Source organism: Xenia sp. Carnegie-2017, unplaced genomic scaffold (assembly GCF_021976095.1).
Source record: "Xenia sp. Carnegie-2017 unplaced genomic scaffold, XeniaSp_v1 HiC_scaffold_17, whole genome shotgun sequence".
Taxonomy (NCBI): domain Eukaryota; kingdom Metazoa; phylum Cnidaria; class Anthozoa; order Malacalcyonacea; family Xeniidae; genus Xenia; species Xenia sp. Carnegie-2017.
Genome location: NW_025813479.1, coordinates 473,632 through 489,532, shown reverse-complemented (window position 1 = coordinate 489,532; position 15,901 = coordinate 473,632).

Genomic DNA, 15,901 nt, shown 5'->3' with positions numbered 1-15,901 from the left:
CTCATTTTCATTCATCTGAGGTATTTGGCAATAAATCAGAAGGGAAAAAAAGAAAGTTGTGACAACAGAATACGTAAAATGTCCGGAAAATATTTTTCCATCCAGGCGTAAATACAAAATAGCACATATATCACTATCGTTTTGATTACATGAAGTAACAAACCAATATGTAATCTCTTCCTTGTATTCATTCACCATGCAGACGCTCAATACTGATAGAAAAACGAGAAATTTTATATTATTTACCTTAGACTACTCTTTTTGGTCTAAAATTGGTGTCTTTTTTTTGATTTGGTTAGTTTTTGGTTAAGTAAGGTCTTTTTTCTGCCGTAGAACTATCTTTCAATGTCAATTATACAAGTATAATCAATTTAGCACGTGTTAAAGGGGTTATATCACGAATTTTAGCCCCCCTTTTTTATTAGCTAAATTGAAAGACCTTATTTCAGTGATTTTAAATCTGCAATTATAATTGAAATTGGATTGGTGAAAGTGATTTTATGGACGTTCAAAGTCACGATTTTCAGCATTTTTTTTGCGAACTTTTTGATCGGTATGCTAATGAGTTGTGACGTAGATAGTTGAACACATATATCAACATGGCGTATTCTACTAGTAATCTTAATAAGAAACGCGGAGGAAAACGCTGTGTTGCTGGCGGACCTAATCAAATTAGTTGCGCCAATGATTCAAAACAGAAGGAATGTCGATGCATCTGTTTCCTAATAAAGAAACAGAGCCGCAAAGACATAGAAAATGGGTAAATTTTGTGCGTAAACATAGACCGGGTTTTGAGGCTTCCTCTACCTCGTGTCTGTGTTCTGCGCATTGAAGATTCTTGTTTTGACCTTAATTTGAGCGTGCAAGTCAAGCTCAAAGAAGGTTGAAGAAAGATGCTATCCCAACCATTGACGTGGCTGGGATTCCTGAACCATTACAGGACGAAATAACCGATCGAAAGCGCAGACAAGTAAGTTTACGCTTGTTTATGTTAATTTTCTTTTGTCATATGTAAATTCGATATATGTTTTGTAGATTATTCGACATACTCTCCATAAGCCATCGCTGAAGGAAACATGTTCTCTCGATGAGGAAGTACCATCTACTAGTGATGGAGCTGAGCATGTTGAAGTATGCACTGGGGAAGCAAACGATTCGCCATTTGAAGAAGAACTACATGCAGTTGGTGAAGATATTTGTGAATCCCAGTCTCCATGTAAATCGTGCCATCGTCTTAAGAAAAAACTTACATCTTTACAAAAGACTTTAAGCTGGTATAAAAAGACAAAAGCATCTTTGAAGAAAAAGGCCCAGAAGTTGCAAAATGAATATCGACGCGAAATCAGGGAAAATCGTAATACATCCGTGGTTACCAGCATTGATATAGACGATGAAATGCAGGGGAGTGCTGAAGAGCTTTTCGAAGAAGAATCATACATGGACTACTCCTCTTTCGAAGAGTCTAGTCAGAGTGAAGATTTAGATGAAGATACCACAAGTAATACAGTCAGGTATTTTATCTTATAAAGAATTAGATCTCTGTTGTATTTCATAATAATGAATTTTCTTAATCGTGTTACAGAATTGATGAAGGAGCAAGCTCGCATGAACAACCTATGTTCATGGTATTTTACATCTCATTGATAGCCTCCCTATCTGAGCACTGATATACACACCTTTCCTGATGATTACAGTATTAATATAACATTGAATGGTATGTATACTTGTCAGATTGAAGATGACTATCTCACTCGATTGTGCAACTAATTAATTTTCATGAATAATTTTTTTTCTTGTAGCTTAATGCTCAACATGCCCTTTGTGGATGCAGTGCACTCAAGTGTGAAGACCTTATAAGATAAGTTCATGTGGCTTGCTATTTTCCATTTTTACATTTATGCTATGATTTAATTCCATATAATTTTTCTTTTTTTTTCCCAGACTGACATTGAAGAAAAGATTTTCTTTACCGTATAGTGCATCCATGTATCTCCTATTTGGTTTTCATCTAGGCATATTTCCTGACCATTCTAAACTCAGCAAAGAAGGCCAACAGTCTCTACAGTGCACAAGTTAAAAGACCTTTCCATCATCGCCCCTCTGATGGTATGTAACCTTTTGTGTTACCACTTGGATATGCTTTCCGAATAAAGTGGTAAACACAAGCAGGTAAAGGCCGAGTATTCTCCCATCCCATAGACCCACAAAACCATCGCATCAACCATCTGTATGCCAATTCTATCTCTCAATAGTGGCCCGACGTTTTCAAGGACAGCCTCATGAACTAAAGGCCCAAATTTGGCATGCTGTATTATGCATGATATTTTCTCAATGCTGCCATCGAATGTCATTTTCTGCAAAGCTGGTCCTATTTCCTTACAGCATCTGTACTCTAATGCGCCTTCTAACAAATCGGTATGACAGCATTGACAATTACACCTGAAACGTGGGAGCATTGTGGTTTATAAAGTAACTTTATGTATATTACAAACAGGAGAAAACAACAACTTACCATTCACCGAGTGGAATTACGCCATCACTTCGTTGTTCTAAGGTCGCAGGAGAATTCCATCGGGATCATCTGGAGTATGCACTTCATCACCATCTCCTGCGAGCGGTTCATCGTCATATGCGAAGTCGTTTAAATGCTCGACATAACCCACGGATTCCGAGCTCGAATCAGATACGCATTCAGACATCGAATTCGAATTATCTGAGCACTGATTTGAAGCCATACTTTCCGGACAACTTGTTTTTTTAATATTTTATTGAAAATACTGTCATTATTTGTTTTTAACACAAGAAAAACGACAACAAAATCACCTCCTATAATATAATATTATATTGACGGAAACAGACGTGTTCAACTATCTACGTCACAAGTATCAATATGGCGTCGTAAAAAATTCGCAAAAAGTACCCGACTTTGGAGGCAAAATTAAGGAACTTATATTTATCTGTTTAAGTCCAGCGACATGTCATAGTTCTTCAAATAATCCAAATTTTCAATTAAGCTAATAAAAAACGGGGGCTAAAATTCGTGATATAACCCCTTTAAGCAATGCCATAAACCGTCAACTGTGGTACCAAATTACATTGTGAATCTTTTACTCACGACTTTGTCAAAATGCTGGAAATAATTGTAATTTGGTCATATGAATGGTGCTGTTGTGAATACATTGACTCCTTATCAAAGTAAGAAGGGAATTTTAATTGTTTCACTTCATTTCATTGATTCCAGATCATTTGGTTTGGAAACAATTTTACTAAACAGTTTTTGGTTTCGACATGTTTTGGTGAGGAAATTGACTATCACCTAAATGAGAAATATCAAAATTCTGAAATCATTAAAGTATTTATATTTAATAGCCAAATTTGTTAAAATCCCAATTCTCCATGTATTCATTGCCTACAAAAGTTTGAGAGTATTTTAAATTTAAATTATACTTCCATCTTTGACACATGGCTTTAGTAATTTGGAATTTGTGTGGTAAGACATCATAGATGAGATTAAAGGAATTTATGTGAGATGTGATAAGTTTATTTACAGATTGAAATGGAGCATTCCTAACAACCAAATTTTACATTGAAGGTTAACTATGCCAAAATATAAATACCTAGGGACTTCAAGCAGCTAGGCTACAAGATGTTGTAAACACTAAATTTCATGGTACTTTGTGAATTAATGTATTTGTCTACCATGAATTGTTTTATTCGTGTTTTATTTCCATGAGAGGGTGTCAGCCTCATAACAAAAGGTAGCACGCTTAAAAAGCAAATAACTTATAAACATTGTTACAAATCATCATTAAGTATAAGCAGATAATAAAGTTCCTGCATTAAATATTGACATTAATTGTAAATCTACATCTAAAACAAAATAATTTTGTCATAAGTAAACCACTTACTTGTGGACAAATCAGAAAATGTCTTAAATCTTTGAGCAGTTGTATTCCAATGGTCATTTCAGTTTTATAACTTCAATTTTTTTCATTAACAACAATGAACTTTTTGCAATGCTTTCTTATTATTTTGTTATTGAGTTAAATATGTCCTTAAAAAGCTCCAATTTCTTATCTTTCAGTTTAAAAGTTGGACCTGTAGATCGTGACATGATGGCGTTAAACAACCAATCATAATGCGCTTTCTGCTATTGTATGTTATCACAAAGAAAATAATGAACATGATGGGAGCTTTGGGGGTTTTCTTGCGTCATATGTGTAAGGTATGTCAAGGGTGTATTTACTGGGAGTGTGGAGAGATGTCAATTTCCATGCGGAATTTTAAAGTTATAAAGAACTTTATTCAAAAGCAAGTCAAGCGAGATTTTACTGTGTAGTTTACCATGCAGTTCTCGTCCATTCTTTTATTTGTCGTAAAACAAAGGCACGTGTATTTCACGTGCATCTCCAGCTGCAAGAGGTAAATGCAAATCTTGAGATCGACCTTTGGAACTTCTTGTGTCGTCGATATTAGCATCTTTATGTTAATTTCAATAGAGCAAATCGAAGTTCAACTCAATTTTGTTATATCGTTACAAAACGGCGAGTTCTAATAACTGCTGTCGTCATAAGTACATTTATAATTTTTTCTTACTCGATGACTATGTTTAAAGCTCTGAACAAAATGCTTTCGTTTTTTGTGTTGAATCATATTCCTGGAACTATTTATCATATAATGTAAAGAATAGAGGAACCCTGCAGTTTGCTGTAAGCTTTGCGACAACAATAATGTTTACGGTGATCCAAATTTCTTTGTAATTTTACCATTAAATTTTCCATTTCTTATTGGCTTATTATGGGTTCATCCTGGTCAAAACTAGTGTTAAAAAAAGAAGAAGAACAACTTTTAGAAAAAGCCAGACAATATGTGAAGAAAGAAGGACTTGATGATATACGTAGTTTCCACAATGAACTAGAAGCTACATGGGAGAAGCTTGAGTTATATTTTGCCGTAATTGGATCAAGCAATTCAGGAAAATCGTTATTCATCAACAACATAATAGGGTAATTCATTTTTTAATCTTGCTATTGACGATAACTTGAGCAGGATACTAAGGCTTGGCTAATTTCTTTTTGCAAAACTTTGAACAGATCTGAAGCATACGAAGAAGTGTCATCGCTAAATGACGTATCACCTTCGAGGAAAACGTATCCTCATCCTAAATACCAAAATGTCAAACTCTGTGATCTGCCGGGCATCGGAACACCTGAAAATCCTAATGTTGAAACATATTGCAGGAACATCGGTGATCTCAAGAAGTACGACGCATTTCTAATTTGTAGTAAATCCAGGTTCACAATCCAAGAGATAGAACTGGTTGAAAAAGTTTCAAAAGAGCTCCAAAGGCCTTTCCTCTGTATTCATACGCATGCGCATGATGATGTAACGAATGACGAAGACCTCAATACATCGCGATTCTATGGAGCCACTTCATTATATAAAATAAGAAAAAACTGCTTTGACAAGCTGAAAGGTTTGGTAAAAGATACAAGTGATATCTACGTAATTGACAACAATGATACAGAAAAATATGACTTTGACAGTCTACGCGACGATGTCATTTTAAAGTTGCTTAAACGTCGTAAAGAGTATTTTTTGAATTGTTTGAACGGTGTCATTTACGGTAACAATGAGTTAAGCGAACAAGAAAAACGTCTAGAAGAAGCAAAGTTTCACGTTGGTAAACATGGTTTGACTGATGTTGATGATTTTATTCAAGATCAAATTGAATCATGGAGAAACATGGATGTACACATTGCCATAACAGGAAGTTCTGGAACAGGGAAATCATCTTTCATCAACGCTGTGAGAGGGTAACTACCTCCTTTTTTTAATTACAATGCAAATCTTTTATAAAGGTAATTTTCTTTTTGAAGCTCACAAATTAAGAAAATTGTTATGTCTTCTTTGTGCCTTACTGTTGCATGTTTTGATTTTTTCTTTGTCACACTTTGTTCATCAACGTATGATAACAAAATATACATTTAACATAATATATTTTTTTAGACTTAAAGCTTATGAAAATGGTGCAGCACCAGTTGGCCTCTGTGAAACCACAACAGTGCCCACTGAATATATTCATCCTGAAAAGAGGAACATTAAGCTCTGGGATCTACCTAGCTTTGGAACACCTAAATATCCTAGTATTAATGAATATTGCAAGATTGAGGGTGGTCTAAAGAAGTACGACGCTTTTCTTATTTTTTTCAAATCCCGTTTCACTCACCATGACAAAGAACTGGCTGAGAAAGTTTCAAAAGATCTCGGCGAACCTTTTTTTTTCATTCGTACCAATGTTGACACCGAACTCAAAAATGCGGAGGAGGACGAAGGACCACGTTTTAATAAAAAATCTGCCTTGGAAAAAATGAAGAAATATAATTTGGAAAACGTGGAAGGTTTAATTCATAGTGAAAAAGATATCTACATGATTGACAACAAGGTTCCAGAAAAATATGATTTCAATCGTTTGTGCGGGGATGTCGTCTCAAAGTTGCTAGAACGTCGAAGTCAAAATTTTCTGAGGTCTTTAACCTATGTAATTTACAAAAATAACTCAATAACCGAAGATGATAAGAGCTTTGCCGAAGTTAAGGATCGCTTTGATCGCCAAGGCATTTGTGGAATTGGTGATTTTTACCATCGTCAAATTAATTCGTTCAAAGAAGTTAAGATGAATCTTGCCATAACGGGAGATTCTGGAACCGGAAAATCATCTTTCATCAACGCCGTAAGAGGGTAACTAAAAATCTAACTTTTACATGGTATTAAAACTGGAGTCGTTACTGACAGTCACCAATTGGTGAAATAGTATTAATAAAAAACATGTTTTATATGTCAAATACATATATTGTTCTGGAATTTTAATTTTTACAACCCTGCATGTGTAGCAATGTCATAAATTTAGAATGCAATAACCAACTCCCAAATGTTAAATTGTCATTTTTAGACTTAAAGGTCACGAAAAGGAAGCTGCACCAGTTGGTGTTACAGAAAAAACCACAATACCCACTGAATATGCTCATCCAAATAATGAAAATATTATTTTCTGTGATCTACCAGGCATAGGAACACCTACATTTCCCAATCTTAAAGAGTACTGCAAAAAAGTTGGTGGTCTAGAGAAGTACGATGCTTTTCTTATTTTTTGCAAAACACGATTCACTCGATATAACAAAGAGTTAGCTGAGAAGGTTTCGAAAGAGCTGAACAAACCTTTCTTTTTTGTTCGCACTCACGTTCATATCGATCTCAATAACGCCAAAGACGACGAAGGACCAAAGTTTGATGAAGCATCTGTCTTGAAAGGAATGGTGAAAGACTGTTTGAAAAACTTGGAAGAATTCATTAAAGATGAAAGAGATATCTTCTTGATTGACAACAAGGTCCCATGGAAATATGATTTTGATCGTTTGATTGAAGCAATATCTTTGGTGTTACCTGAACGTAAAAGAGAATGCTTCATTTTTTCTTTCATCAACTTGACACGTGACTGCATAAAAAGAAAGGCCAAGTTATTGAAAGGTTTGTTATTTATAAGAAATAATCTACAGTGAAGTAGCCAATCATTCATGAATATGTTCACTTACTTATCAAGATGGCTATACGCCATTTTGGTGGTTTGAATTATGTATATTTAGCTGGATGATTTCTAGCTGAATTTTTTTAATTCCACCTGCTTGATCACTCATTTTGATTTGACATAAATTTTGTTTATGGCTTTTCTAGCTCGTGCAGGTGCAGTGGCTCTTGCCGCAGCTGGTGTAAACGCTGCTCCTGTTCCTGGAGTTGGATCAGCTTTTAACTTAGTTGTGATTTTAGAAGAAGTTCATAATTACCGTCGCCAGTTTGGCCTTCCTGATGAAGAATCTGAAATATTCAAAGCGTTGAGAGCAGAATCAATTTTTATCATAAAGAAATATAGTTTTAAAACAGTCTGCGCATTACTGCCTCTATTTGCAGATAGTTCTGTAGATATTGGTATTGAAGAGTTCACAAAATTCATTCCAGTTGCTGGGCCGTTTTTGTCTGCTGCATCCGCATTTGTTTTCGTTTTTAACTTTCTTTGTCAGTGTGTCAGTGCAATCACTAGTAGCATTGTATTATCAAATAAAAACAGAATGTAACCAACATGTCTTTAATAATATAATTACATGTATGTTAAAATTGGTTTATGTGTCATGCTTACTGGTTATGATAAATACCTTTTCATATGATCAAAGCTTGTTTAAATGTAAATCTGAAATAATTTAGTTTAGAAATTATAATGATCATCAGAAAAATTACCTAGTGATCATGAAAAATACTGCTGTTTTGCCAAATTTCAAGTTTTGCCATGGAGTTTTACTTTATAGAAAATGTACCAATGCCCGATTTATGGCAAACAATCTGTATAGAACAATTCACTTTATGTTGTGTTCAGTTAGAAAAGGGACAATTTGTGACATGGGACAACATTTCATGTATGTAAATACTAAGTTTAATACCATTTCAGTCAAATTGTCAAAATAAAAGCTTCATGGATCAGAAGACTCAAAATCACAGTTTATAGTAGCAGCTTCTCTTGTAATCAATGTGGTTTTCTCAAATCTTAAACAATATGTAAGTATTTATCTAATGTTGAATGATCAGTCATGTGGCTATTAAACATTTGGTTATTGTAAAGATATGATAATAGTATGGCGTCGCCCTTATTCCTGATTTTTGTCCATTGAAATATTTTGGGAATGTAGTTTTCGCTGTTGCCTGACGGTCACGATTCCCCAGGCACTAAAGTCATAGCTCAAAGTCATCGGCAACAACAATTTTGAAGTCATCAACACCGCCGCCATAAAACATAAACTCACTCATCATAAATGGCTTTGTATTAAATTCCGCACTGGTGCCATCTTGCCACGATTGCAGGACACCGAACGCCGCTTAAACTCAAAAAATGTTTGGCTTGCTTTTAACATCAATGATTTAATCATTATCGCAGGAATCAAATCTTGCCAAGCATTTACAATTCATCCCAAATTTTCGCCTCTTGAAAAATTAGGTTTGGACAGCAGCATTCATAAATATGAATTTCAATGATTTCAATTCCATCGATTGTAGTTTAGTTTCTATCTAGCCATTCTGAAGCAGATCAAACATTCAGTTGAACAGTGCGAACTGATTATGTTAGCTCAACATTGTATCGATCGAGATCAAATGCGGTAAACCAATTACACAATAAACAATTCAATGAACCAATTGACTCCCATCCATGCCCCTCTATCGGTCGGACATTCAGACTTCACTGATCATGCTGACCATAAATAAGGTTTTGGCTTCAGACTCTTTATCGTCGTTCCAGTGAAACCAACCGCATCAGTCGTTATTCCAATCAACCAATTAAACTGTCTGGTTGCAAACTGAGATATTATTGGATTAGTTTTGGACTTCAACCTTTAATGGCTTCCGGTTTTTTGGGAAATAAGTAAGTTTCCTACCTGGAAACGTCAACAATTATAATTATGGTATGGGTCATGACGTTTGGTTTATCAAAGTCGGGCGGAAAAGTGGAACCTTGCGGGTTTGTACCATTTGGATTATATAAAATATCAATGCCAAGCACAAAAACTTTAGAAATTTTATCTTTAAAACATGCAAACTTGTTTGGTAATACGGATGCTAAAGTAATGCCAGAAAGGAAACATTTCATGACACCGGTAAGCAACGTAAGATTGTTTACTATTTAAAGTGTTCAGTGTTTTGTTTTAAGTCAATACTTGAAGTGTGATGTATATTTTGTGAATGTTTTACTCTAAGTTATAATTTAAGTTATGTTTATCCAGTCTTATTTGTTCTTTACTTAATCGATTGCTAGACGAGGCAAAGCAACCAGTTGTTGTAGAGATATGCATATCTTAAAACTCCTTGTTCAACTGAGTTGAAATGGAGGATTTTTCATGATATTTTTCTGAAATATGAAGCAAATATTAAGGACAGAGCTGTATTGGAAACAAATGCAGTGCAGGATTAATTTGACTCTTTGGTATGTCATTACAATAAAAATTACCTGTATTAAACAGCTAGCCTGGACAATTTGATTAGATTGGACAAACATGATGATGGTGTGTAAAGGTTGCTTTATGCTAAAAGTTTATAAATGCCATCTGGTGTTTCTGTAAATGAATTGTTTGTTACACAGTGTAGTAAACAGGTTGTACATCAAAATCAAGATAAAACTACTTTGTTCAATAATGTGCCAAATTTTGCTCCTACCTTGAAATATTTGCTCAAGAAAAGCTTATCATGACATGCATGAAACATTAAATACAGTACTGCATCATCTGACAAAATCCATTTTTTCAATTCCAGGTGATTAAAAATTCACATAAGATGCATTGGTTGCAATGAAGTTGAATGTGGAAGAAGCAAAATTGATGGCAAAAGAACTTGTCTTTTGAAGAATTACGATATCATTTAAAAGAATAAAGTAGCAATCTAGTAAAGAAGTGACATCTGTCTTCAACATGAGACTTTTCAATTATGTATAGTTACTTTGTACAAAATACTATTTTAGATAAACTTGATTTTTAAGTCATTCACTGATATTTTACCAAAGACAAAAGAAAAATTCAAAGGCATAATGTAAAATTCAAAAATTTGTCAAGTTGTTTGAACCTAGAAAAAATTAGTATAGGTAACTGTAATTTGTAAGGACACATAAGAAAAGTAGTGCAAGAAGGTTAGCATTTTTGAGAATTAATAAGTTCTTGACATACATTACACAAGGCCATAATATTGTAAATAATGTCTGTATAATAAAAATTATACAACATGCTAAATATCTTCACCTACATTATAATTATTTAAACAGGTTTGCCTTCATGCTGTAATAAGAAAAGTGTTATGTCAGAGAAACCAATGCACTTTGATTTAAGAAATAGTATTTTCAATGGGAAATTAACGTAATTCTGTTCAGTAATAGATCCATGGTTGTCAATAACAATCCAGTTTCTAATATCTTGGCTCAAAACAGAACCAGCAACATGATTATAGAATTTCTGAATTTCGTTCTTTAGCTCTTCTCAGTAGATTTATCAGAATATCATAATACTTTATAAGACATCCAGAATCAATCCTACCAAAAAAAACTCAAAAAATTACATACCTACTAATAATATATTTCCAGTCGACTTAAGTCGTAGGGGTAAGCTAACTTTTTCTAACTCCTTTTTGGACGTTTTAACTAAGATTTACCCATCTATTCAAGAAAGACAGTTGCACCAAGCTGTTAACAAACAGTCAAAAACACAAGTAATGCGCATGGGATTATGCATTAAAGCTTAACAACACATTGACAGTGTAAAGAATACCGTTTGATATTTATTTCTAATATAGCTAAAGCATTACTTGAAAAAATATACGTTATTTTACAGTAGATTTACCGCATTTAAATGTGTGTGTCTATTTCACAAAAATCTGAAGCATTATTTTCAATATTTTATGCTTACGGTATCGTGGTTGTTTTCGCTGGTTATCATTACTATGAGCAGTAATAGAGATCCGTTTCGGGAGGGAGCGAATGTTAAAAATTTTTCTCAAAGCGGAAGTTTTGACAACCAAAATCCGCCATTACCGCCATGTTTTTGACCACGAGGCTCAGGCCCCTTTTCCCCTCCAGTTATTATAGAGCTCAATGAGTAAATGCGATAATAAAGTAAGAATAATTAATGATTTTTAATTAATATGAATAGGTAATTTTTGAATTTCAAACATCAGTCGTGCGACGGATTTGACATACTGAAGTGAAAGTTTGAATTCAAGTACACAAAGAACAACCTTTCAAAATAAGGCTTTACTCAACACTAAATAAAAAAACTACATAATGTCTCTTTATAAATAATTATCTCAAACTAGGCGCGGTTACTAAGGTTGGTGTAATAATCATGTAATGATTACTTCATGTAATAATCACTACAATCACCCTCTCCTATTTGAAATAACTATATAATCCAAAGTAAATAATCTAAATAAGACTGGTCCTGCCCGATTGTCCTTTTTTTTTTTTCATATCATGAATATGTCAGGCGGTCGGGTTGTTTCTTTTCTCTCTGCGAGCGGCGTAACGGTAGTGTCTGTTGTGAAGACGACTGATCAGGTAGAGCGGGATCCTCTAGTAGTGAGTTCCCTTCTCTTTCCTTCTTTGGGGAACTATTATTTAGTTTCCTAGCGTCTTTGTGGCCAAGGAGATTGACGTGGGTCGTCTACAGTATTATCTTTATAAGGCGATAGTGGTAGCGGTTTCTCGCATAACTTCTCTTTTCCTCAGCTTGTGGAGCGAGGAACTTAGTGGCTACGGTATCTTCTCTTCCATCAGGAAATTTTACATGCGCATACTGAGGATTTGCTTCGATTAGCTCTACTTCATCGACAGATGGGTCATACTTAGATTGTTTTACTTGACGCTTCAACAGTACCAGTCCAGGTTTGGATAGCCACGTTGGTATGGAAGTTCCACTCGTCGATCTTCGTTGGTGGATAAAGAGGCGTTCATGCGGTGTTACATTAGTAGCGGTGCACAACAGAGATCTGATGGAATGAAGAGCATCATGCAAAACTTCTTGCCAGCAGCTGGTCGGTAGTCCTCGCGTCTTCATCGCGAGGAAATAGTCTTCCATAGAGTGCCGTTCAAACGTTCTACTTGGCCGTTCCCTTCTGGGTTATATGGTGTGGTTCGGCTTGACGAGATTCCTTTCTGGAGGAGAAAGTCTTTAACTTTTGCACTCATAAAGCCAGAACCTCTATCCGAATGTATGTAAGCAGGCATACCGAAAATCGAAAACAATTCGCAGAGACAATTTATAATTGACTCCGCGCTAACGTCTTTACAAGCGAAAGCAAAAGGAAATCTTGAATATTCATCTATTATAGTAAGAAGAAACTTATTATGATTAGTCGTCGGCAATGGTCCTTTGAAGTCCAAACTAAGTCTCTCGAAGGGTTGAGTCGCTTTTACTAAATGGAAATTTTCTGTTTTGTAATATTGAGGCTTACTTTCCCTGCATATCTTGCAGGACTGTGTCATGAGCTTAATTTCATCCATAGAGAAGGGAGATTACGGTTTTACAAAATGTGCCATCCGCGTTATTCCTGGGTGACACAAGGATTCATGAAGCTCTATCAGCTTATCGGAGGTCATGCTCATTGCTCTTATCCTAGAAAATGTATCCGCTGGTACATTCTCTTCTCCTGCTCTGTAGATTATATCAAAATCATAAGTGGATAGTTCCATCCTCCATCTCATTATCTTATCGTTCTTAATTTTGCTCTTTTGCTTGGTATCAAACATGTAAGCTACTGACTTCTGATCAGTAATTAACATAAAATGCTTACCCGTAAGGTAGTGTCTCCACTTCCTCACGGCTTCTACGATAGCCGCTGCTTCTTTCTCCACTGAAGCGTGCTTAAGTTCTGATCCGCTTAACATCCTCGAAAAGAACGCAACTGGGCGACCGTTTTGGTTGAGAGTGGCTGAAAGAGCAAACTCGGAAGCGTCTGTTTCCACCTGAAAGGGCTGTGCTTCGTCAACAGCTTGGACCACAGATTTTTCGACATCGGACTTAAGTAGATTAAACGAAGTAAGAGCATCGCCTACCATTGGAAATACAGTATTCTGTGTCAGTGGTCTTACTTTTGCTGCAAAGTCTTTGATCCATTGAGAATAGTAGGAAAAGAGACCCACAATCCGTTTCTGTTCTTTTAAATCACGGGGGACAGGTAACTCTCGCAGAGGTCTCAATCGTGCCGGGTCCGGCTTTATTTCTCCATTAGCGATTATACTACCGAGGATGCAAATACTGGTTGTTGAGAAGGAGCATTTGTCTTGATTAAACGTCAAATTTCGCTTTCTAGCTGCTTGAAGGAACTTTTCGAGATTTATGTCATGCTGGGCTTGGTCCCGGCCACAAATCGTGATGTTGTCAAGATACACAAACGTGTCTTCTAGACATTCTTTAGCGATAAAGTTGTCCATCATTCTTTGGAAAGCTGCTGCTCCATTCGTTACTCCAAATGGTACTCGACGGAATTGGTACAAACGCTGGTTAGCTTCGAAAGCAGTATATTTCTTTTCTTCTTTTTTGAATTGGGACTTGATGATACGCACTTTTCAAATCAACGGTGCTGAAAACTTTGTACTGAGCGATTTTAGAGACGATATCATCTATTCTAGGCAAAGGATAAGCATTCAGGTGTGTGAATCTATTTATAGTTTGCGAGTAGTCAATCACTAATCTTTTTTTTTTTGTCGATCGTTTCTAGTTACGACCACTTGTGCTCTCCACGGTGATTCACTCGGTTCAATTATACCTTCATCTAGAAGCCTTTGTACTTCAGTTGTAATAAATTCTTTGTCTTCTCGGCTATATTTCCTTGATTTAATAGCTATCGGTTTACAACCCTCTGTTAAATGTTGGAACAAAAGTGGGGGGTCTAGGTTCAAAGCTGTTAAACTGCAAAGTTTCAAAGGAGGGCAGAACCCCGTACTGGATAGTGACACTTTCGTGCAGGGCTTGCCAAGTTTGCCCTAGAATAACATGAGTACACAGATTGGGCAGAATATATAGCTTAACCTGAGAATACAACCGGCCTTTTAACGTTATATCACTAAGACAATATCCTTGCATTTTTGTGGAATAATTACATGTAGCCATCGTAACTTTTTCTTTGGTCTGATGAACTGTCAATGAAAGTTGCTCAACCAAATCAGGATGTATGAAGCAATGAGTACTTCCTGAATCTACCAGAGCTGTAACAGTTCTTTCTTTTAAACGAATGTCAATACATGAACTTAGCAATGACTCCCCCATTGCAGCTAGAGTTATGTAAGCTGATTGCGTTAAATTAGAGACTACTGCTGAAGAACGGCAAACTCTTTGGTAGTGCCCTCTTTTTTTACATTTATTACAAATAGCTTCTTTCGCAGGGCATAATGACCGGGGTGTTGCTTATTACCACAAAGAAGCACTTAGCGGAACGTGAAGTGGAGGCTAAATACCTCTCGCTTAGTCCTTCTTCATTATTTTCGTCATGTCCGTTAGATGCCGTAACAGCAGCGCTTGTGAAGGGATTCAATTGTATGTCTCCGATGATTTTGTGCCAAATCCCAAGCTCGAGCTTGATCAAATGCCGTTTGTAAATCCAACTGTTTATTCTCCAGTAAACGTTGTCGAATGCTTCCCGACAATAGACCACTAATGAAAGCATCCCGAATTGCTTCATCCCGATATTGAGCAGCAGAGACTTGACGAAAATTGCAGTCTTTACTTAGGTGTTTCAGTTCTTGTAGGTATTCGTCAAGGGTTTCGCCTGCTTGTTGTTTCCGTGTTGCTAATTTATGCCGAGCAAAAATCTCGTTCGGAGGCTTGACATATAAGGTTTTCAGCGTAGTGATGGCTTCATCGTAGGTTTCAGTATCACAGAACAGTTGATAAACATCAGAGGTGACATAATTCGCCAGAATGTGTAGTTTATTTATTCGGGTATCAGGAATGGACGGTATTGCATCGATGAAGTTCTCAAATGTCGCGAGCCAGTGCGTCCAGCGTTTTGCAGCGCCTTGCGCGTTCGGAATAACATCAAACCGTTCAGGTCTCAAAACTTTATCCATAGGTATAAGGAGTAGTGTTGAGTAAATTGAAGTGAAAGTTTGAATTCAAGTACACAAAGAACAACCTTTCAAAATAAGGCTTTACTCAACACTAAATAAAAAAACTACATGTCTCTTTATAAATAATTATCTCAAACTAGGCGCGGTTACTAAGGTGGGTGTAATAATCATGTAATGTTTACTTCATGTAATAATCACTACACATACTCTAGATCCGCCCCTGTATTTAGCTGAAGAAACGATACGCTTTAAAGGGAG